The sequence below is a fragment of the Rhinatrema bivittatum genome, chromosome 2 (assembly GCF_901001135.1).
Source record: "Rhinatrema bivittatum chromosome 2, aRhiBiv1.1, whole genome shotgun sequence".
NCBI lineage: Eukaryota > Metazoa > Chordata > Amphibia > Gymnophiona > Rhinatrematidae > Rhinatrema > Rhinatrema bivittatum.
The window spans coordinates 528,516,970-528,538,579 of record NC_042616.1 but is presented as its reverse complement, the minus strand read 5'-3'; the positions used below and the strand labels follow the sequence as shown (position 1 = coordinate 528,538,579).

General features: G+C 44.0%; 1 protein-coding gene across 5 annotated transcripts in view; it reads left to right on the top strand.

Annotated features, from left to right (window-relative positions):
- The window catches only part of KCNG2 (potassium voltage-gated channel modifier subfamily G member 2), a 232,801-nt gene that overhangs the window by 134,333 nt on the left and 76,858 nt on the right, over positions 1 to 21,610 (top strand). For 2 of the 5 annotated variants that reach the window (XM_029590820.1, XM_029590819.1), the window contains one exon: positions 3,220 to 3,335. The exons of the other annotated variants lie outside the window; for them this stretch is intronic. The gene's annotated coding sequence lies outside the window, so the exon portion shown is untranslated. The remainder of the gene's footprint in view (positions 1 to 3,219; positions 3,336 to 21,610) is intronic. 5 annotated transcript variants of the gene reach the window in all.

The following is a 21,610-nucleotide window of genomic DNA, read 5'->3' as shown; positions in this document are numbered from 1 at the left end:
TTAATTGTTAAATTAAAATCCCCCTCATCACTACCGGTCCCACAGGAACATAAGATTGCCATAGTGGGTCAGACCAAAGGTCCATCAAAGTCTGGCGGTGGAGATGCCTGGAGTAGTTTATATTTTTTGGCACTACTGACAGCATTAGTTTTGGGGGGTTTTTTTTTTTTGGGGGGGGGGGGGGTTAATGAAAACAAAATTTTGTTTTAAAAACAAATTACTGTGGAATGGGAAATTTTGTTAAAATGCATATCCAAAACAAAAAAGGGGAAGGAGGAGACTACTGGGAGATTCAGTATCTGCCACAAATAATCCTTTGGGCACATGTATTAAAATGGCATGATTCTTTCTCTCTAGATGCATTAATTATTATCTTGTCGCCTATGGTTCCTGAGATATCCCAATTTAAAGATGGCTTAGTGCAACTTAAAAATATCCCTACACAGATGTTTAAATCAGAGGGGGATTCAAAATCAACCATCAGACTTGCATAAACCCCAGGGCCTGCCCACATCCCCTCCCCTTCTGAAAACCAGGAGAATACCTGAAAAAATGTAGAAAAAAGAGAGGGGGGAGGTTTTAATTTTCTCTTAGGCAGCCAGCTTTCCACAATGGTTGTAGAAAGCCCTGTGATGCTCATTTTGAGGTAAAGCTTTTTTTTCTGGCTTTCTCCTTTGGATTTCCAGCTCATTCAGAGCTGGCCTCTTTTGCACTGTGGTGCCATGAATAATCTTTTTTTTTTCTTTTTTTTTGGGGGGGGGGGGTAGGAATGGATTTGAAGGGGAACATGGCAGTTTCCTCTTATTTCTTTGGGTTTCCAGCTCAATCAGAACTGGGGCTGGGATCTGGTGCCTTGAGCCTTAATTTTATGTCTCAGCTTACTTAGCCCGGTCATTGCAGTGACAGTCCTCTGCCATGGGCCAGGAATTAGGGCGCCTTCTGGAACTCTACAATCATGGTCTCTAAATAACAGCCACTAGGTGTTGCCATTTCATAATAACCGGGACTCCCTCCTCCAAAAGGCTGTAAACACCGCTTCTGCAGCAACTCTTGCCCTGGCCAGTCCAGGGAATGCAAGACCTGACCTGGAAATAGGGTTGCCAACTGGATCCAGATTTTCAGGACAGGTTGATCCAGGCCTGGCTTTACCCCCATTGCATGCTGGGATTTATTCTGATTTCCCTATTGCATTCCCTAAGAAAAGCAAGCTATAAGTTCATGCATGCAGGGGAGTAAAACCAGGCCTGGATCAACCTGTCCTGAAAATCTGGAGCCAGTTGGCAAGCCTACCTGGAAATTGAGCCCAGGATTATTACAGGGCACTGCACAGTACTGCCACTGAGCTGGCCCCCACTGTGGGATTTTTCCCTTATTTATATCCTGCTCTCAACTCGCTTAGCCCATCTATTGCAGTGACAGTTCTCAGCTCTCCTTTCAGAGCCCTGCAATTGTAGGCCCTTAGTCTGATCCCTCGGTGTCACTATTACATAATAACTGGGATACCCTGCTTCACCCTCTCAGGTCCCCCCTTATTCCACTGTTTGCTTCCCACCCACCCACCCCTTCCTCTGTTCCTGTTTTATAGTTCTTTTGCAATGATTGTTCTTGGTTATTCCTTCTTTTGTTTATGTGGATCTGGTTGTTGTCGAGGCTGGCGGAGTACCGGAGCAATAGAAGAAAGCTTAGTGGTATTTGGAGTCTTTGGCAGATGTGATGCGTTGAGGGGCTGGGTTCAGCCTTACGGATATCTGGCTCCTTGCTCACTGTGGTGGGCGCCTGAGATCAAACAGGCCTTCAGGTCGAGCGACCTAGGGATAGTCTTAGTTTGCTGGTTATGGTGACTAAGCTGTCAAGGCTGATTTGGGAAAGGCTTACTTTAAGTAAAGTCGATGTTTTTGTTATTTGGCTCGAGTACTGAATCTTAATAAAATCTGCAGCCTTTCTCCTTCCAAACATTTGTGTTATGTATTTATCTGTTTGTGAATGTGCGAAGATGTGTGCAGATTGGAGGCTGGTCCAGGGTGTCCTCATATTATATAGAATTATTCTGATTATGATCTTGGTTTCTCCCTTTTATTTATTTATTTATTTGTTCGATCTTGTATACCGTCACTCGGGTGCCATCTTAACGATTCACAACAATAAATAATAATATACAATAAACATAATAAAATCAACTTAATCGACATAAAAAGTAAAATGAATTAAAACATTACAAACATCCGGATAATAACATCTCATAAAACAAATCAATAAACTCATCGGGCAGCTGCCACAATCTCTTCCTATCTCCTGTAACTAAATCATAATAATAGTAAAAACATCTAAACTGCCTTCACTAAAACAAAATAAAAATAACTAAAACTGTAAAACAACTTTAAGATGGGTTGGGTAGGCTTCCTTAAAAAGCCAAGTTTTTAATACTCTCTTAAATACTCTAAATGTTTTGCAAATTTATATACATACTTTTTTGGGTCCCCTTCTTTGTTGTGGTGACATTGGTGTGACACTCTTCCTTTGATTTTGGTTGTTTTTTAATTTCTATGTAATCCATGCATCTATGGAGACTCACTTTTAAATAAATGCTCTTGGAATAATGCTTTCCATTCTCTATGCTGCCAGGATCATGAAAACCACAGGTACAGCAACATTACAACAATGTGTTTCGGTTACATGCAGTTTTCCGGGGTTCTTTATGTCTGTTTTTGAAAAGAACAAATAACATACTTTGTACTCTGGAACAAAACTCAAAAGACAATTGACATTCTAATGAAATAACAACTAAAATAAAACACTGTTCAATAGCTGTCTAAAAGCAAAAGTTGTAGTGTCACTAAATGGTTGTTTTAGTGAATTGTAAAAATTCGAAAAATGTTATGTTGCCTGGAATTAGTTTGTTGGTCAGTTCTTTAATTGCTTTTGAATGATTTTTGCCTACATTGTTGATTGTCCCAGTAGTGTGCTGGAAACTATAGCAGATTAATTTTGTAATGGCCCAGGATGTTGCCAGAATAAATGCTTTTGCCAGTTAGAAAACATCTGACTCATAAAAATACAAAGAAGCAGAAAAATGTCATCTCAGTTCATTTACACAAAATTAAAAAAAAAAACCCTCCTTTATTTTTTTAGTTTCATAAATTGAATGCATGTTTCAGCTGAAACAAGTTTTTTTCAGGAACTGTGCAACACATACTTTCTATTTGTTTATTCTTTTCTTAGATAAAATCCCCTGTTTCTTTGGCTCTCCAGGTGGTCACAGGGCAGATCTCCTCTCACTCTTACTGAGCTGAAAGTAGTTTGAACTTTTAAAGGGACACCCAGGTTCATCTTTTCAGGTACTGTGAATCATACTTTCTTGTAGATAGATGCTGCCAAGTGATGCCTTCACCCAAGAAGGCTGTGAACATAAATCTATACTTTTCAGGATGATTCAGAGTCTTGGCTGCCTCTCGTTGCCAGCAAGCAAGCACCCGGTTGCCTGAAACAGAAGTCTGTTGAGGTGAGAGGGTGCTTGAGTTGCAAGCTTCCATCTCTCAAGCCCTTTCAGGTATTCTCTGTAGGCATTCAGACAGTGGGCTGCTGCTCCACATAATCCTGTCCATAGACTCTTTGCTGCTTTCTTGGGGATATGAGAGGTTCTAACAAGATAGTGGTGGCACAGTGCCACTCCAGTCTCTGTTTCCCAGACTAAAATTTATGTGGGACATAGACAGCACATTCTCCGCTGGTTGGCTGTCGATGGATTCCTTTCCTCATTCTTCTCTCCGTTCACACTGAATCTTGAAGTCCCTGACTAGCCTGCAGGAGTGACAGTCAGTCCCTATCTGTTGACACTTTTCCTACTGTCTGCTGATGTGCATAGCTTCTGGTTGTAAGTAACTGTAACCCTTTTTTGGTGGATGCCATAAAATAATTTCTTAAACGGGGATACCTCCTCAGCCTCTTTACCCTCATTCTTTTCTCAAGGGGGGTTGGTCCTTTCTGTGGAGGTGAAGGAAAACCTTCTTGGCCCAGGCAGTGAAGTGAGATCCCCCTTGGGAGAGGGTTACCATAGCTTTTTGGGACCTGTACACTTACAAACCAAGCTGGACTCTCTGGATGGGGGTGTTCAAATTAAAGCTCACTGTGATTTCTTTCAACAGAATCAATAGGTACAAAAAACTAAAGTGTCCATTTACATCCAGTGTCCTCAGCTGCCTAAGAGCTGGGATTTAAAAGACCTCTCTACCTCTGTGGATGTGTCCCTCCAGGCAGGGGCTAGGAACCTGCTTATCCTTCATGGACGGGGATGATAAGTGTCTGAATCCCTTTCCAGAATATCTGAGGTCCATGAAGAATCCCGAACCCCAACCTGTCAGTGTGTCCTTTGTCTCTGGGTGGAAAATCCGTTAAGGGGTCTCCAGGTGACTCTCTCCTCTTCTCTCCCTTCAACTGCTCTTCAAAAGATAGACGCAGCCTTCCTGGAAGGAAAGGCCTCCTACCGAAGGCAGTCCTTCCAGCTTCCAGCCCAGGGTAAGAAAGGGTGACAAAAAAATACTTCCTTCCCTCTTGGTGGGAAAACTCAAATCTCGGATCAAAACACTTCTCTCTGCAGGGTCACTGTAACCTCCTCTTGAACTGGGCGAAGAGGACCCCACTGGGCAGGGGGTCCTGTCTGCCAGGAGGCTCGGGTCAAACTGTAAAACTCAGAAAAACTGCAGATCTCCTTCCGCTTCTCTCTCTTCCCTCCAGTCCACTTCTGGGGGACTTGGCAGGGCAGTGTCTCTTCCCTTTCTGTGCTAAGCTGGGGGCCTAACTTGGAGAGCGCACTGAAATCACGCCTTCTCCCTCAAACTCAAGTCCACACTGCCGCTCTCTAACTAGGGCTAAGCTCCCCTCGTGCCTAAAAGGACTTCTGGGTGCAGGCAACCTCTGGGGGAGGTGCTGTATTGAATGCCATGTCCCTTTGCTGCTGTACAATCAAGGGCTGGGAAGAAGGAGCATTTAGTGGAGACCCCGTAGTCTCTACATAACATTTTTCTTCCATTTGCCTATAACAGCCTACAGGAGTTCCTGGGCAGGCAGCTCTTAGGCCATGTTTTCCTCTGCATTCAGCAGGGGGTCTCTGTGGCAAGGTGGGAGAAATTAAGATGTTGGGGGCGGGGGACTATACTTACTACAACATATTTCATTGGCTCCTCAACTTGAAAGCCTTTCTTCATTAGGGATATATGCATGGTTGAAATTCTTGTTTTGGTTTCTTTTGTTTTAAAACCATTTCTTACCCAAATTTTATTTTGGGGGTTTGGTTTTTTTTTCCATTTTGGAAAATAGTGAATGCTTTTTGCACTGTTTTACAAAACAAAATTTCAGGAGGGGGACGAATGGGGCCATTTTTTTTCATTTGTTTTGGATTTAATGAAACGAAAAAAGAAAGCAGTCATTTTAGGCTCAGAATACCAGTCATTTTTAAATAAATGCACAACCCTAATTCTCATAGGTAAAAAAAAAAAAAGAGAGAATTTTAAATTGTCAAGCAACTTTATTCTTTTATTCTGTTCATTCTCTGTAGCTTATATCAGTTGTTCCTCATCCTCTGCGAGCCGGATAGGGCTTATTTTTTTTATCTCAGCCCAAGTTCAGTTTAGTCTCTGGTATAGTGTAACTAGTAAATGATGGCAGATCAAGACCAAAATGGTCATTGCCGTCTCCTTGCAGTTCTGTCAGGGGGCCCACAGAACACATTCTCCTCTCCCTGCCACTCTGTCCAGTGCTGGGTTTCAAACACGCAAAGAAAAACCTCTCCCGGGGTCAGCAGCTTTCTGTTTTCCCTTTAGGTGGGCTGCCTCCTTCCTAGACATGTAGGGCCATGTGCTTGGGTCCTGAGAGACAAGACCTAGAGACAGCCCTGGGTATTTGTGAGCAGGTCTGGGGGCTAATGAGGAGTGTTCATGGAATATCTATAGTGACTTTTCCTCCTGCGGGATCCAAATATCTTTGGTGGCTCTGACAAATTTTATTTTACTGAATCTCTTACAGATCTCATGTGAGAGTGAGGTAGATGTTTAAAAAAAAAAAAAACCCAAAAATTTTTTTGATATTCTTGGAGGGGGTTTTTTTGTTGTTGTTGTTGTTCAGGTATTCACCCTCCAGAGATTAAAAAAAAAAAAAAGAATTGGGGTGTCAAGCCCTTCATAGTTACACTGAAGCACATACAGTCACTGGATGCAGCTCTAATCTTTGCAGGGTCATACGAATGGGAAGGCTGTTTATTTGGAAACTGGCAGCTGCAATGACTGGAATAATACAGAATTATTATTCTATTAGCATTACAGATCCCTTGAGGAAGGACCTATTTTGGAGAAGTTCCTAGGGGGTTTTCATTTGGCAGACTCCCACAGCAAGCAGCAGGGAGTTACACTTGTTTGCAGATGCCTCCAGGAGAAAGGAGGAGGAGCAGGTTTAAGGTTTTGGACTCTCATTTCAGGGAGTATGGCATGTGTAAGAATGCCTATGAGTTGCACTGAGAGCTACGCAACGGTGCTAGAAATCTCCAATCTGGAATAGCACCTGGGATAATACTTTAGAGAACAGCAAAGTAATTTTGGCATAACAGATTGGATGTCATACATGCAATTAATAAGCAGATAGCTAAAGGCATGATACAAGCGGGCTCTGCCTGTGAATGGCGAGTGATGTCTTTGATTGCAGATAGGCAAAAGAAGGGACATGCACATTCTTATAGAGTAGAAGGTTTGGTGAGCAGCAGAGTTAGCCAGATAACTTTATGTGGATAACATTCCCTGTATAGTCACTTTGGTAAAAGTGTTACTGACCCTACTCAGATAAAGTTATTTGAGTAACTTTGCCACTCACTGGGCTTTTGAACTTTGACAGTAACTAGCGGGCCAGCAGCACCCCAATTCTCCTTCCTTCCCACCTGCAGGTCAGCGGGGCTTTGATTCCCTCCAATCCCCTACCTAAAGAAAAATAAAAAAAAGTGGTGGGCCAAATCCCCATCCTCCCAACTCCAAATCCCTAAAAGTGTCCTTGAGCCCCAGCAGGAGGAGGAGGAGAGGAACCTACCTCCTCCCGCTGGGCTGGATACTGAATGTGTGTGCATGGCTTCCAGCACCACCCTGAAGAATATCCTCCTGTCCTCCTGAGCAGAACATGTGACCAGCTGCAGTCACTCAGACCACGGCCCCCAATGTGCCACTGAGGAGCTGGTGTTAAGTCTCACGCCCCCCCCCCCCCATCAGGCAGTCTCACCACTGGCTCCTTGCAACGGGCCCCCACCTGGCAGCCCATTGCTGAAAGGCGCACCAAAGGGCCTGGCCCCTTATGTACCCCCCTTAGTAGGCATTAAGTGGGTTTGAATTTTTGATTGTCTTTCTCCTGCTGTTCTGGCCCATGTAAGGTATTTATCGTGTAGCGATTAGTATGGTCTTTATAATTTTATACAATGCTGACATTATCATCTGCTCTTAGGGAATGTATTTCGCTTGGTGCATGCTCTTCGGGCTTGCATCTTTTATTAAGAAACATAGCTTATTACTGCTAACAATGGTTCAGCCTGACGTGCTTAATCCTGGAGCCCATTCCATCTCAGTCATCCGGGAGAATGGATGAAATAAGGATCTTAGAAAGTGACCGAGACAGAAAGGTATCAACTCAGTTCAATATCTTACCTACTCTAAGAGGCATGGTAGTCAAGATAAATACTGAGGTGGAAAAGTTCTTAAAAGTGGGATATGTTAATGCTAGATCTGTGCTAAATAAAGACACTTAACTTTCTGAAGTGATCATGCAGCACATGATATAGATATATTGAGGGAGATGCAAAAGAAGTAACGGTCCAAACGAGGAATAAAGTTAATCTTTTCCCAAGTTGTCATTTATTATTTTTTCATCTCCCTCATGTTGTGTGGATAATTTTTTGGAGTGCAAATCTCTTCTCCTTGTTTTGTGTTGGAGTAGATATATTGAGGACCATAGTCAAAAGCCATTTAGATGGATGATGTAATAGTTATCCATCTAAATGGCTCACCCAGCTACATGTAGCACTTAACTGGTTCCCTGGCTAGAATTTAGCCAGATAAAAAAGGGACGTTTCAGGGGTGCTCCGGGGAGGGGCTGAGATATCCGGCTAACCTGGCCGAATATCGGATATGTCCAGCTAGGTTAGCCGGATAACTTTAGACCTGCTGCAGCCTTCTGTGGCCGGATAACTTGCTACTTAACCGGAGTAGCACCGTCATCTACTAAATAGTTAAATAGCACTGTCATCTACTAAAGAGAAAATAAGTATCCTAACCCCACCCCTACCTAAACCTCTTCAAATCATAGAGATCTGCCCTGTTTTGGAAGCCGGGCCCCCGTCCTGATGTTACCTTCAAAAGGTAACATCCCCCCTCCCACTAGGAAAAAACCCCGCACCCCCATCCCCCGCGTCAATCAGAGCAGCGCTGGAAGCGTCGGGAGTGGACCAGAGGGTCCATCGCTCCCAGCGATGAAGAAAAAGGTATGGGCGGGGATGGGAGTCCGATTGTTTTCCTGGTGTGTGGGAGGGAGGAGGCAGGTTGATCTCCTTTTAAAGGTAAAATCAGGACGGGGGCCTGGCTTCCAAAACAGGGCAAATCTCTTATGATTTGAAAAGGTTTAGGGAGCGGGGTGTATTAGAATACAATGTATGAACTGACTTATGCTTTGGGGGGGGGAGGGAAGGAGGGGACGGGGCAACTTATTCTGTCTTTAGTAGATGACAGCACTACTTAACCGGATATCTTTTCAGGATATCCGGTTCAGTAGTGCATTATCTGGCCCCACAAGACTGCATAACTAAAATGTTTACCTTGCTATTTTCAAACATATCTCAAATAAATCACCTGCCTCTACATCAGAAACTACTCCAAGTTTCTTTAACACAATTACTTTATTCTTTTCTCATTGAAAAACGATACCATCTCAGATAGTTGTAGACTGATGTAAATTGGAGTAGTTTCTGATGTAGACTGTTGACTTTTGGAGGGAGGTGATTTATTTGAGATATTTACAGACGGTCTACTTTGCAACGTGTGGTTTTGGTTTGTGATATTTTCAAACATAGCCAGTTAGGTATTTTGTTATCCGGCTTTATGTAGCCAGCACGCGATCCCCCGGCACAGCGGCAAATGGCCACCTCCAGCCCCCCCCCCCCCCCCGGACCGCCCCTTTTATTGGGCCCGGCACTTCTGCGCGTAACAGGAGTTACGCGTGTGGCCGGGCCCCTTTGAAGATGCGCACAGTGCGCACAAGGTCTGGTCACCCACATAACCCCCGTTTTCCCTGCGCACATTGGGGGTAATTTTCAAAGGAGTTACACATGTAAATGTGACATACTATCGTAGCAATTTTCAAAAGCTATTTACTCAAGTAAAGTGCACTTACTTGAGTAAATCCTATGGACAATTCGATGGCTTATATTGTAGCAATTTTGAAAAGCCCACTTACTTGAGTAAAGTGTATTTACTCGAGCAAAAACCAGTTTTGCTCGAGTAAATGCTTTTGAAAATCTGGCCCAGGGGATTTAAAATTTAGCCGACAGTGTTCAGGCCACACTCCTAGACTTGTTGTTATTCAGTGAAGCTGTGTGCAACGGCCGCATTCTTTAACAGTGCCTTGCTCTGATCAAGTTTTGATGCTATTTCCTTTGGAGATAAAGCTTGCTATGCAAATCCATCATAAGTCTGAAAAGACTACTAGGCCAGGGGTGGATGGAAATGAGTTTCAGTATTTGGAAACGCTCTTTTCAGGAGGCAGGTGTAGGAGATATGTCAAGATTAGCAGATAGGTGATGGTCCACCTCGTCTGACACTTCTAACAAAGTAGCTCTGATTGAAAACTGTTTTAACAAGGAGGTATAACCATATTGTGCCCTTGTTCTCTTATGACTTGCTGAGGGAGAGACAGGAGCTTTGTAAAGCAAAAGACCGTGGCGGAAGAATCTAAGCCAAGATAATAGGAACAGGCAGATCTGACTAAAAGTATACAAAGGCTGTGCTCAGCAGGCAAAAATACTAATCAGATCAAGAATGTTCGCAATCAGCCTAGAGAGTTGTTCAATCTTGTGAAAAAAGATGTTAAAGAAGCCAAATAATTCAAATTTTGGTGAAGATGTTGGTGTTGGTGAAGATATTGCAGCATATTTTCAAGGCCTGCGGGCCTCTTTTACCTAAATGTGAGGTGGAAACTTTTGATATTGAAATGGAGTCTCCTCCAGTAATATGGTCTAAATCTGTGCTGCTTACTTCAGCAGAAATTACAGGATTAGTTTCACAATTAAAATCTACTTTTTGTTAAACTGGATTTTGTTAAACTGGATTATTCAAGGACTCCGGGCCCTTACATATAAACTGTTGGAAAGGATAATTTAACATGTCATTATTGGAAGGTTATATACCTGAGAAATTAAAAAGGGCTATAGTGCGACCTATACAGAAAATGTAGATTCACCAATTGTGGATCAATTTCAAATATACCTACTGTAGCTAAATTACTGGGGAAGTGTGTTAGAAAATTATGTGGAAGGCTGATAGTAGAGAGACATTGATTACACTATTGGATGCTCTTCGGCAGCGAATAGATGAAGGAGCTGCAGCCTTATTAGTACAATTAGATATATCGGCTGCATTTGATATGGTCTGTCTTGAAATTTTGATTAAGCATCTTAGGCTACTGAGTATAGGTGACACCATACCTGGTTTAGATCAAAAGCAACAAATCTGCTTGGGACATAACATGGAAAACATTGCAACATTCCACACAGATTGGCTTTATCATCGGCTCTGTTCAATATTTATTCCCAGCCATTGTGTAAAATCGCAGCGGTTAGGGGAGTATGTTATTGTATTTATGCCGACGATATACAGATTTTTATATCCTGTAAGTTAGATGGTAGTCCTCCAGTGGAACTGCTCACTTAAAGGTGAATTTTAAAAGCGTTAAATGCCAAAAATGGGAGATGCACACGCATGTATTACTTATTTGCGGCCAGCCGATTTTAGAAACTTGCCACATACACGCACAAGTGCCGATGCGCGAATATCTCACATTGAGAAAAAAAAGGGGTGGAATGGGGGCGGGTCATGCATGTTATGGGGCGGAGCCTAGAGATACGCGCGTATGTAGCAAAGCTTCACTTCACCGCAAATTTACTTCTGCTGTAAATCAGATGTAAGTCTGAATAAATGTATTTATAGCCACATATGAAATGCTTGAGGGGTCTGAGTAAACCAGGGGAAGTGCAGGCTAAAGAACCGGGGGGGGGGGGGGGTGTCTTGATGACCTAGGGATTGACTGGGCAAACTGGCGGACAAACTGGATAAACTGGTCATTTCCTTCATGCGCCCATGTTATAAAATTTCCTCATTTGTGCGTGCAAATGCCGATAATTCCCTGCTGTTCGTGTAAATGCTTAAAATAGGGAACGCACATACATGCGCTCGTCCCATTTTATACCATGTGCGCGTACTTGCAGGCAGGATATAAGATTTCGGTATGTGTGGCCACATGCCCAAATACACATATATATATATGGGGGTCCTGTGCGCTCATTTGAAAGTTACTGGCCCTGGGGGTAGTTTTCAAAATGATTTACATGTGTAAATGTAACTACAGTTGTAGCAATTTTCAAAAGCTATTTGCCCGCATAAAAGTACACTTTTGCGGGTGAATCCTATGGACAATTCAGTGGCATATATTGTAGTAATTTTCAAAAGCCTGCTTGTACGAGTAAAGTACATTTACACGTGGAAAACCCAATTTTAAGCCTGTAAATGCTTTTGAAAATTAAGCCCTTAGGAGGTAATTTTCAGAGGAATTACATGTGTAAATATAACATACTACTGTAGCAATTTTCCAAAGCCATTTACACAATTGCGGGCCGATACAGTAAAATCGCGGGAGAGCGGGCGAGCGCCCACTCTCCCAGCGCGCGCACAGGACACTCTCCTGTCGTGTGATACAGTAAGTTAATTTATTTAAATTAGACCCGGCGGTAAAAAGAGGCGCTAGGGACACTAACGCATCCCTAGCGCCTCTTTTTTTACAGGAGCGGCGGCTGTCAGCGGGTTTGACAGCTGACGCTCAATTTTGCCGGCGTCGGTTCTCGAGCCCGCTGACAGCCACAGGTTCGGAAACCGGGTGCCGGCAAAATTGAGCGTCCGGTTTTCGACCCGCCAGCCGCGGGCCCATTTAAAATTTTTTTTTACATTTTTTACTTTTTTAAACTTTCGGGACCTCCATCTTAATATCGCCATGATATTAAGTCAGAGGGTGCACAGAAAAGCAGTTTTTACCGTTTTTCTGTGCACTTTCCCAGTGCCCGGAGAAATTAGCGCCTACCTTTGGGTAGGCGCTAATTTCTGAAAGTAAAATGTGCGGCTTGGCTGCACATTTTGCTTTCTGAATCGTGCGGGAATACCTAATAAGGCCATCAACATGCATTTGCATGTTGCAGGCACTATTAGGTTCGGGGGGGGTTGGACGCGCATTTTGGACGCGCTATTACCCCTTACTGAATAAGGGGTAAAGCTAGCGTGTCCAAAACGCGCGTCCAAATGCCGGCTAGCAGAAGTAAAGCTTCGTCGGAGCGCACTGTACTGTATTGGCCTGATAAAGTGCACTTACATGTGTATAACCTATGGACAATTCAATGACATATAATGTAGCAATTTTCAAAAGCCCACTTACATGGGTAAATTGTATTTACACGTGTAAAACCCAGTTTTATGCATGTAAATCATTTTCTAAATTACCTCGTCAGTGTTTTAAAGTTCAAAATGAATTGAGGTTAGCAAACAAATTAGTGTTAAATATGTAGCAATCAGCTGTGCCTTCTTTATCACTTAATTCTTGATGATGTAAAATTGCCAATTGTTACAGAAACCAGAAATTTAGGTATACTTCTGGATTCCACATTAATGATAAGATCTCACATCAGGTTGGTCACCAGATCGGCCTTTTTAAAACTTTGTCTAACAAGACATTTGAAGTATTTTATTTCTAATGATGATTTTAGAGCTGTTGTGTAGGCACTAATGTTAATCACTGTTGCAGTTCTCTATGGGGTAGATTTTAAAAGAAGCGCGATCAGCCTACTTTTGCTTGCGCATCAGACTCAAGCAAAAGTACGCTGGATTTTAGTAGATACGCGCGGAGCCGCGCGTATCCACTAAAATCCCTGGATCGGCGCGCGCAAGGCTATTGATTTTGTATAGCCGGCGCGCGCCAAGCCGCGCTGCCTAACCCGTTCCCTCCAAGGCCGCTCCGAAATCGGAGCGGCCTTGGAGGGAAATCGGAGCGGCCTCGGAGGGAACTTTCCTTTGCCCTCCCCTCACCTTCCCCTCCCTTCCCCTACCTAACCCACCCGCCCGGCCCTATCTAAACCATCCCCTTACCTTTGTCGGGGGATTTACGCCTCCCGGAGGGAGACGTAAATCCCCGCGCGCCAGCGGGCCTCCTGCGCGCCGGGCCGCGACCTGGGGGCGGGTACGGAGGGCGCGGCCACGCCCCCGGACCGCCCCGGGCCGTAGCCACGCCCCGTACCCGCCCCAAAACGCTCCCGACACGCCCCCGAAACGCCGCGACGACCGGGCCCGCCCCCCGACACGCCCCCGACACGCCCCCCTCCGAAAACCCCGGGACGTACGCGAGTCCCGGGGTCTGCGCGCGCCGGTAGGCCTATGTAAAATAGGCTTACCGGCGCGCAGGGCCCTGCTCGCGTAAATCCGGGCGGATTTACGCGAGCAGGGCTCTTAAAATCCGCCCCTATATGTTATATTACATATGGTTTGTGTTTTTCAACTAACACAAAGCGCAGCAGCTGGTTTAATTACTGGTATAAGTTATAGAGATACTATTACTCCCAAACTTAGTACCTAACTAACTATGAAGTAAAATTTAAGACCCGCGTGCATGCGCACATGTGCGTGAGTTTGCCGGCTCGTGCACATGGACGCGCCAATTTTATAACATATGTGTGTATATGTGCATATATATACGCTTGTGTTATAAAATCGGCTATCTGCGCGTACATGTCCCCACAATTTTATACTGACGTGTATGCAAATGCCATCTGAAGCGCATAAATGGGGGAGATTTTAGTAGGTAAGTGCAGTGATGCAATAGGCCTTTTTAACCAGTTCGCTCCCAGTTCGCCCCAGTAAAGGAGAGGACTTCCTAAACCACATAGCTAACTTGTCTCCCTTTTACCCTATTAGCCCCGAGCCTTAAAATCCCGCTGACTAGCCTCATTTTTTTTGTTACACGACTTACACGCTGTCCATAGCAGAAGTAAAGTTACGCATTAGGGGACCCCGGTGCACACTTGTGCATGTTATTACTTGCGCGCTGGCTTCACGGTGCAGTCCTGGCCCGCCCATGCCCCGCCCCGCCCCACCCAGACCATGCCTACGCCCCGTCCCTTTTTCAGAAAAAAAATGTTTATGCACAAACTGGGAGATAATGCGCGTGACCATGGGTCTTTTAAAATCTGCGCGGCTTTCGCGGGTCCGAGTCGCGCGCACCTTTGAAAATCAACCAGTGAGGGTTTTTCCTTTAGACACAAAATGGGAGAAAAGCCTTAATAAATCTGGCTCTTAGAGAACTGCACTGGCTGTCTGCACAGCAAAGAGCTCATTTTAAGTTATTTACGATTGTCCATAAAACTCTTTATAACGAAATTTTATTTTGACTCATTATGCTTTTGATTCCATGAATCTCTAAACGTCTCTTGCAATCTTCAAGACAAAGTGTACTTGCTGTTCCATCTTTGTAATTATTAGTTACAAGAAGCATGGGAAACAGCAAGTTATTTTGTTGAACTTATGATCTGGAATGCTTTGCCGAGGGCTGTAAGAGAGGAGGTTAGTTATATAAGCTTTAGGAAAAAGACCAAGGCATCCCTTTTCAGGCAGGTTTATAAAAAAGATTTTAATCCGGATGATGGACTGTATTGGTTTTCTGCACTTTATATTTGTTGGTGCTGTTTATATGTTTATTGCATGAATGCTATTATGTAATCTGCACTGAACAACTGATTGGAAATTGCAGAATATAAGAATATGTAATGAAATAAATAGCCGGCACAGCTGATAGCCACCAGCACCTAGTGTTCATGTATTCACTTCAGTCTGGGGTGAACAGACTACTCCTAAAGCAGAACTCAGTTCTCAGTGGGATTAGTCTCATCAGAGAGCCGGGTTTCAGGGACACTTTGGGCATTTGGGGAGGTGAGGGTGGGCATGTAGATTTGGCCCATCGTTTTTGGCCAGTTACCTTTTTTATCTATGTTATCCAGGTTACTTTAAGTCAGCTTTTTGGCTAAGCAGAGTTACTTAACTGACCCCCCCTAGATTAATCAAAATGCCTTATTAACACATGAATAACGCCTGCGATAAGAAAAAGGGGTGTGTTTAGGGAAATTTTAGAATTACCGCATATCTTTATAGGAGGGCCATCTAATAGGTCGAGGTGAGGTGTTGGTGGTGCTTTAGGGGCCTGTTTCTCACGTAGAGTGAGACATACAAACAGCACAGTACACCTCGGTGAAGATTTGACATCATTTGGCGTGAGGAAAGTCTCACAAAGATGCCATTTCTACTATGTTCTCTTACCCTAACTTAATGGACTCTATAACAGGGTACCATCAAGCTAGGGTGAGATAACACAGTACAAAATTTCATCTTTGTGAGACTTTCCTCACTCCAAATGATGACAAATCTTCACCAAGGTATACTGTTCATACGTCTCACTCTACATGAGAAAATGGCCCCTAAACCACCACCAACACCTCACCTCGACCTATTAGATGGCCCTCCGATAGAGATATAAAAAGCTGCACACTGTGAGGGCCTCCCCAGAGTCTCTCTGTCTCTTTCTCTCTCTCTCCTGTAGTCCACTCCACTCCCCTCTCCCCTCCTATGGCCAAAATGCAATTCTAAAAATTTTAACACCAGGAAAAAAGGTGTAGTTATTTCCGGTGTTAAAACCGTGCGATAGCATGTGTTATGCTATCACACAGTGTGATATTGCCCCTCATTTTCATAAATCCCGCCCGAACTCCTCCCTGATTCCACCCCTTCCAAAAATTTGCATTCATGCCGTGCGCTAGCGTTATTATCACATGCGATAACGCCATAACGCATTTTGATGAATGACCCGGTGACTTTGTCCAGCTAGCACTGAATATCAGCGCCAGCCAGAAAAAAAGTGAAACCGCACCAAAGGAAGGGGATCCTATCAAGGCTTTTCCTGCAAGGAAGGCAAAGGGAAAGAGGATCAGCCAAGAAGAAAAATTGCCAAATAGATCGAAAGCAATTATTGCTGAGATGTTAACAGGATTAATGGGTCCTCTCCAGAAATGTACAACCTTACAGGAAACTTCTTTTCTAAAGCAGCTTCCTTGCTGCCCTTGTTTTGGAGCTTTTCAGGTTAGTGAGCTCGAGGCAGCATCTAATTTAGCCTTTATAGCAGGGGTGGCCACCTCCAGTCCTCGAGAGCCACAAACTGGCCAGGTTTTCAGGATAGCCACAATGAATATGCATGAGATGGATTTGCATGCACTGCCTGCATTGTATGCAAATCTCCCTCGTGCATATTCAATGCGGATATCCTGAAAACCAAGCCGGATTGTGGCTGTCGCGGAGCGGAGTTGACCACCCCTGCTTTATATAATAAATGGAACTCTGTGCACCCAAGTTAGCATGGAAAAGATTCAAAAACAAAACGGAGGGTTCAGGTTAGGCAAAGGAGGGATGGGAAAATACTAGGGGAAGTGGTGTTTTTCTGAGTTTATCTAATAAACACCTTTTTTTTGCATCAAGGGTGTTTTTATCAGGGTTTATTGGTTTAAACCTAAAAACATAAGTCTTCAGGAGTGGATTGTAGAAAAATATCAGCCCAGGGGAATTTTTCAAAACCAGCCCATACAGTACCTGAGTCCCTCATGCAATTTCTGTGCACCATATGCCTCAACAGCTCCCAAAAGCATGCCAAACCAATCTTTGACAAGTATATCCTTTGACCTGGAGCCTAGCAAAACTGAGCCAAAATATAAATTTCACATTTTTCCTAAATAATTAAAGCATACCCTAGACTAAACCTGAACAAACAGAGCTGCAGTCCTCCTTCCATCCATTCATTTTGTTCCTGCTCCCCCCACTTAACTTTAGATAAATCTCATATATTTATATATATATTCCTGGCCTGATGCCAACCAATCAGCTCTTAAACCAGTTGCCAAGCAATGAGGCAAACCACACTGCTAACCAATGGCTCCTATACACACACACACATTCTGCTGTTGTACTGCTGTTCATGTGCTCACTCAGTGGGTGTCCCCCACATCATTAAGTAAGGTTCTTGCATGCTGCCAGCCCTACCCCAGCTTATAGCAGCCCCCTCCCTTGCTCTTTCCCACACTATCTCAGCACTCGCACTCTTCAGGAGACTCCCTGCCCCTCTCAGAGCTTAGTTCAGCCACCTGATACAAAAGCCTCACTAACACTCTCACACACACACATTCTACAGTGACTCTCATACATGCTCAGTGACATACACACAGTCATACTGAGTCACACTCAGGCGCACATTCTCATGCATGCATACACCCGCTCAAACTCTCACACACCATCACACACACACACACATGCTGACACACACACATGATCACTGACTCACATAACTGAAAAAAAGTTTAACTTACATTAATGGTTAGGGAGAAATCCAGGCATGGCTCCAGGAGAACAGGGCAGGGGCGTTGCTAGGTACTTCAAAGATCTAGGGACTTTCCTATCCTCCCCCACACCCTCCAGGCTTGTCCACTTTTCCACAGATCAGAACTGGACACTTGAGGCCTGGGGGGTGGGAGGAACCTGATCACCTGATTCGCCCCTCTTTACATAGATTTGCCACCATTGCCCCTGAACTGACCTCCTCTCGCTCATCCCTCTGTTCCTTCTATTTTGGAATTCCCAGGACAGTGGCAATGAACAATCTAATAATGGATCAACAGGACCACCAATGATGAGTGATGCACTCATGTCTGAAACATGAGAATGATGGAGCACAATCTGCATGCCATTAATTGTCTGCATGCATGTGTATTATGGGTGCATCACTCATTTTCCCAATATTATGGAAATATTATGAGTGTAAATCATCCACACTCTTCACTGACCTCTTCTTAAGGTGCTCCTAACAGCTGGCTGAGGAACCCAGACACTGCATAGCACAGCAAATAGCCACTTACATAAAGCCTTTGAGTTACAGTATTGTAGAAATTTAAAAATCATGCTGTTTTTAATTTGATGCTGAAAACAAATTGACAATGAATCCTCTGAAAAGTCTGAATTACAATTACAATAGTAAACCTCTCATACCAAAACAGCACTAACTGCCAGGACTCCAACAATAAACAATCCTACTTATGAATAGACAACACTATAAATATTACACCCATTATTAGGCCCTAAAATTCCAATATGCCTCCTATTATGAAAATATAACAAGCCAAACAGCTATAATGTTTTGCAAACATTAATAAAATACTCCAAAACAGCAAATACATCAAATAACATGCAATAATTAAAACAAATATGGATTTTTTAAAATCCTCCACTTTCCATATTTGGGAACTTTTGATTTCCAGTCACCCTGAAACTGTTGCAGATTAATGGGGGGGGGGGGGGGGTGAGGAGATGGGCACACAAACTTTTCCCTCACTCCCATACACACACAATCCAGCACATGCACATATTCATCCACTCAACACATTCTCACACATATTCTCACTCTCTCTCACTCACTCACACACACACACACACACATATATGCTCCCTCTCCTATATGTTCTCAAATGCTTGCTCTCAAACACACATACATACACGTGCAAACAGATGCTCTCTCTCTCTCTCTTTCACCTGGGTGAAAGGGCAGGCTGCAAGGCCCAGAGGCTTGGATTTGTAAATTATTATTTTTGTTACGGATGGGTGGAACTGGAGGCAAAGAAAACAATAGAAAGCCTCGCAGCAGTGGTGGGAGATCTGGTGACTGCCTCCAGCCGGGAGAAGCAAAGCAGGTGAGGAGAATGAAGGTGGTCCAAGAGTTTTCCGCTGCCACAGAAGCTAATAACAAGATAAACTTCTGCCGCTGAAAGCTGGGGGGGGGGGGGGGGGGGGCTGTGTGATAAACTGTCAGACACTGCAGGGAAACAAGCAGGCAAGAAGGAGCAGAGAGCCTGAGGGGAGGTTCCCACTGTTTAAGAATAACTGTTGGAGGCCTCCTTCTGGGGCCACTAAGACTAATACCAAGCATGTGATTGGGCTGACTGGCCCACCAGGGCATGCCTGAAGCCCTGATAGGCCAATCTGCCCCTGAAGCCTTAGATATAATCCAAAGTGTTCTCCAGTTTTACACAGATCTCTACAGCCCAGATACTTCCATCAACTTAAATACCATTGAGGAGTACCTAGATAGGGGTGGATTTTAAGAGCCCTGCTCGCGTAAATCCGCCCGGATTTACGCGAGCAGGGCCCTGCGCGCCGGTAAGCCTATTTTACATAGGCCTACCGGCGCGCGCAGACCCCGGGACTCGCGTACGTCCCGGGGTTTTCGGAGGGGGGCGTGTCGGGGGGCGGGCCCGGTCGTCGCGGCGTTTCGGGGGCGTGTCGGCAGCGTTTTGGGGGCGGGTACGGGGGCGTGGCTACGGCCCTGGGGCGGTCCGGGGCGTGGCCGCGCCCTCCGTACCCGCCCCCAGGTCGCGGCCCGGCGCGCAGCAGGCCCGCTGGCGCGCGGGGATTTACGTCTCCCTCCGGGAGGCGTAAATCCCCCGACAAAGGTAAGGGGGGGGTGTAGACAGGGCCGGGTGGGTGGGTTAGGTAGGGGAAGGGAGGGTAAGGTGAGGGGAGGGCAAAGGAAAGTTCCCTCCGAGGCCGCTCCGATTTCAGAGCGGCCTTGGAGAGAACGGGGGGAGGCAGCGCGGCTCGGCGCGCGCAGGCTATACAAAATCGATAGCCTTGCGCGCGCCGATCCAGGATTTTAGTGGATACGCGCGGCTCCGCGCGTATCTACTAAAATCCAGCGTACTTTTGCTTGAGTCTGATGCGCAAGCAAAAGTAGGCTGATCGCGCTTCTTTTAAAATCTACCCCATAATATTTCCCTCCCCTACCTAACGAATGAGATGCGTGATACACTTGACAAGGAAATTACTAGTCCTGAAATCTTACTAGCCATCAAAAATCTGAAAACTGGAGAAGCTCCAGGTCCAGATGGACTTTCAGCCAAATTTTATAAACAATTTGCACCCTATCTTGTATCCCACTTGCTAAAACTCTTCAACTATTTACGCACAGGAGGCTGTTTGCTCCCTTTTTCAAATTTGGCTGGAATTACCATCATCTCCAAGCCTGGAAGAGATCCCACGCCTTGCAGTTCTTACCGACCTATCTCCTTAATTAATCTAGACTTAAAATTATTAGCAAAAATACTATCGGATTGTCTCAATAGTTGTTTTTTTTTTTTTGTTGTTTTTTTTTTAATTTTGAATTTTGAATTTTCAAACATAACATGATAGCAATACACGCATATCAAGAGATTGGGATAAAGGTATACATATATATTAGAAGAAAAAGAACATCAAGTTCCTACTGGAATATCTTTTTAAATTTACACAAAAGAAATGTGGAAAAAATTCCCAACTATAAATCATCCCTTTATAAGGAAATAAAAGAGAGAATCCTATACATTGGGAGTAATTAAGGAAATCTCATTTTCATATAGGAAGTAAAAAGAGAGGCACAGCAATATAATACTTCTAGATCCCAAAAACGGAAATTAGTTAGAGCTTTGTTTAGTCAAGGAATGCGTATCTAGAAATATTCTTAACTGAGACGGGTCAAGGAAAATGTATCTCGTATCATTTACACGGATAACGTATGGTAATCTGTGCACCTATACCCCTGGCCTCCTGACACATTGCCAAAAAGATTTTCCTTCTTTACTGAGTCGTTCTAGTCAAGTCCGGAAACATCCACAACTTAAATCCCAGGTACTTTTTTTCTCTATTCCTAAGAAAAAGTTTCAAAATCATATCTCTTTCTGATACCAATGAAAAACTTATTAACAACGTCCCACAATAGTCAATCTGTTCTTCCGACGGTTGTTCAAGAAATTCTGTCAGATTTTCAATTCCTGGATTTGGAAGCTGATCGCCTTGTGTATCCTTCCTCTCTGTTTTTATGAAATATATTTTTGTTGTGGATGGTATTAAATCTTTTGAAAGCTGCAAAGTCTCCAAAAGATACTTCTTAAATTGCTCCAATGGGGAGATTAGAGCAATATGAGGAAAGTTTAACACTCTTAGGTTTTTAGCTCTGAGTTCATTTTCTAAGTTTTCAATTTTCTTGGAATTTATCAGTTCTCCTTGAATCAAAGTATTTTGTGTAGTTTGTATCTGGGTAACTTGTTTTTCCAGTGCTTGTATTTTACTTGACTGAGAAGTTAATAAAGGTTCAATATGGCAGACTCGCTGTTGTGTATCCGTCATTATCTTTGATAAGTTCCCTATAGCTGATACCAGGGAGGTGAGAG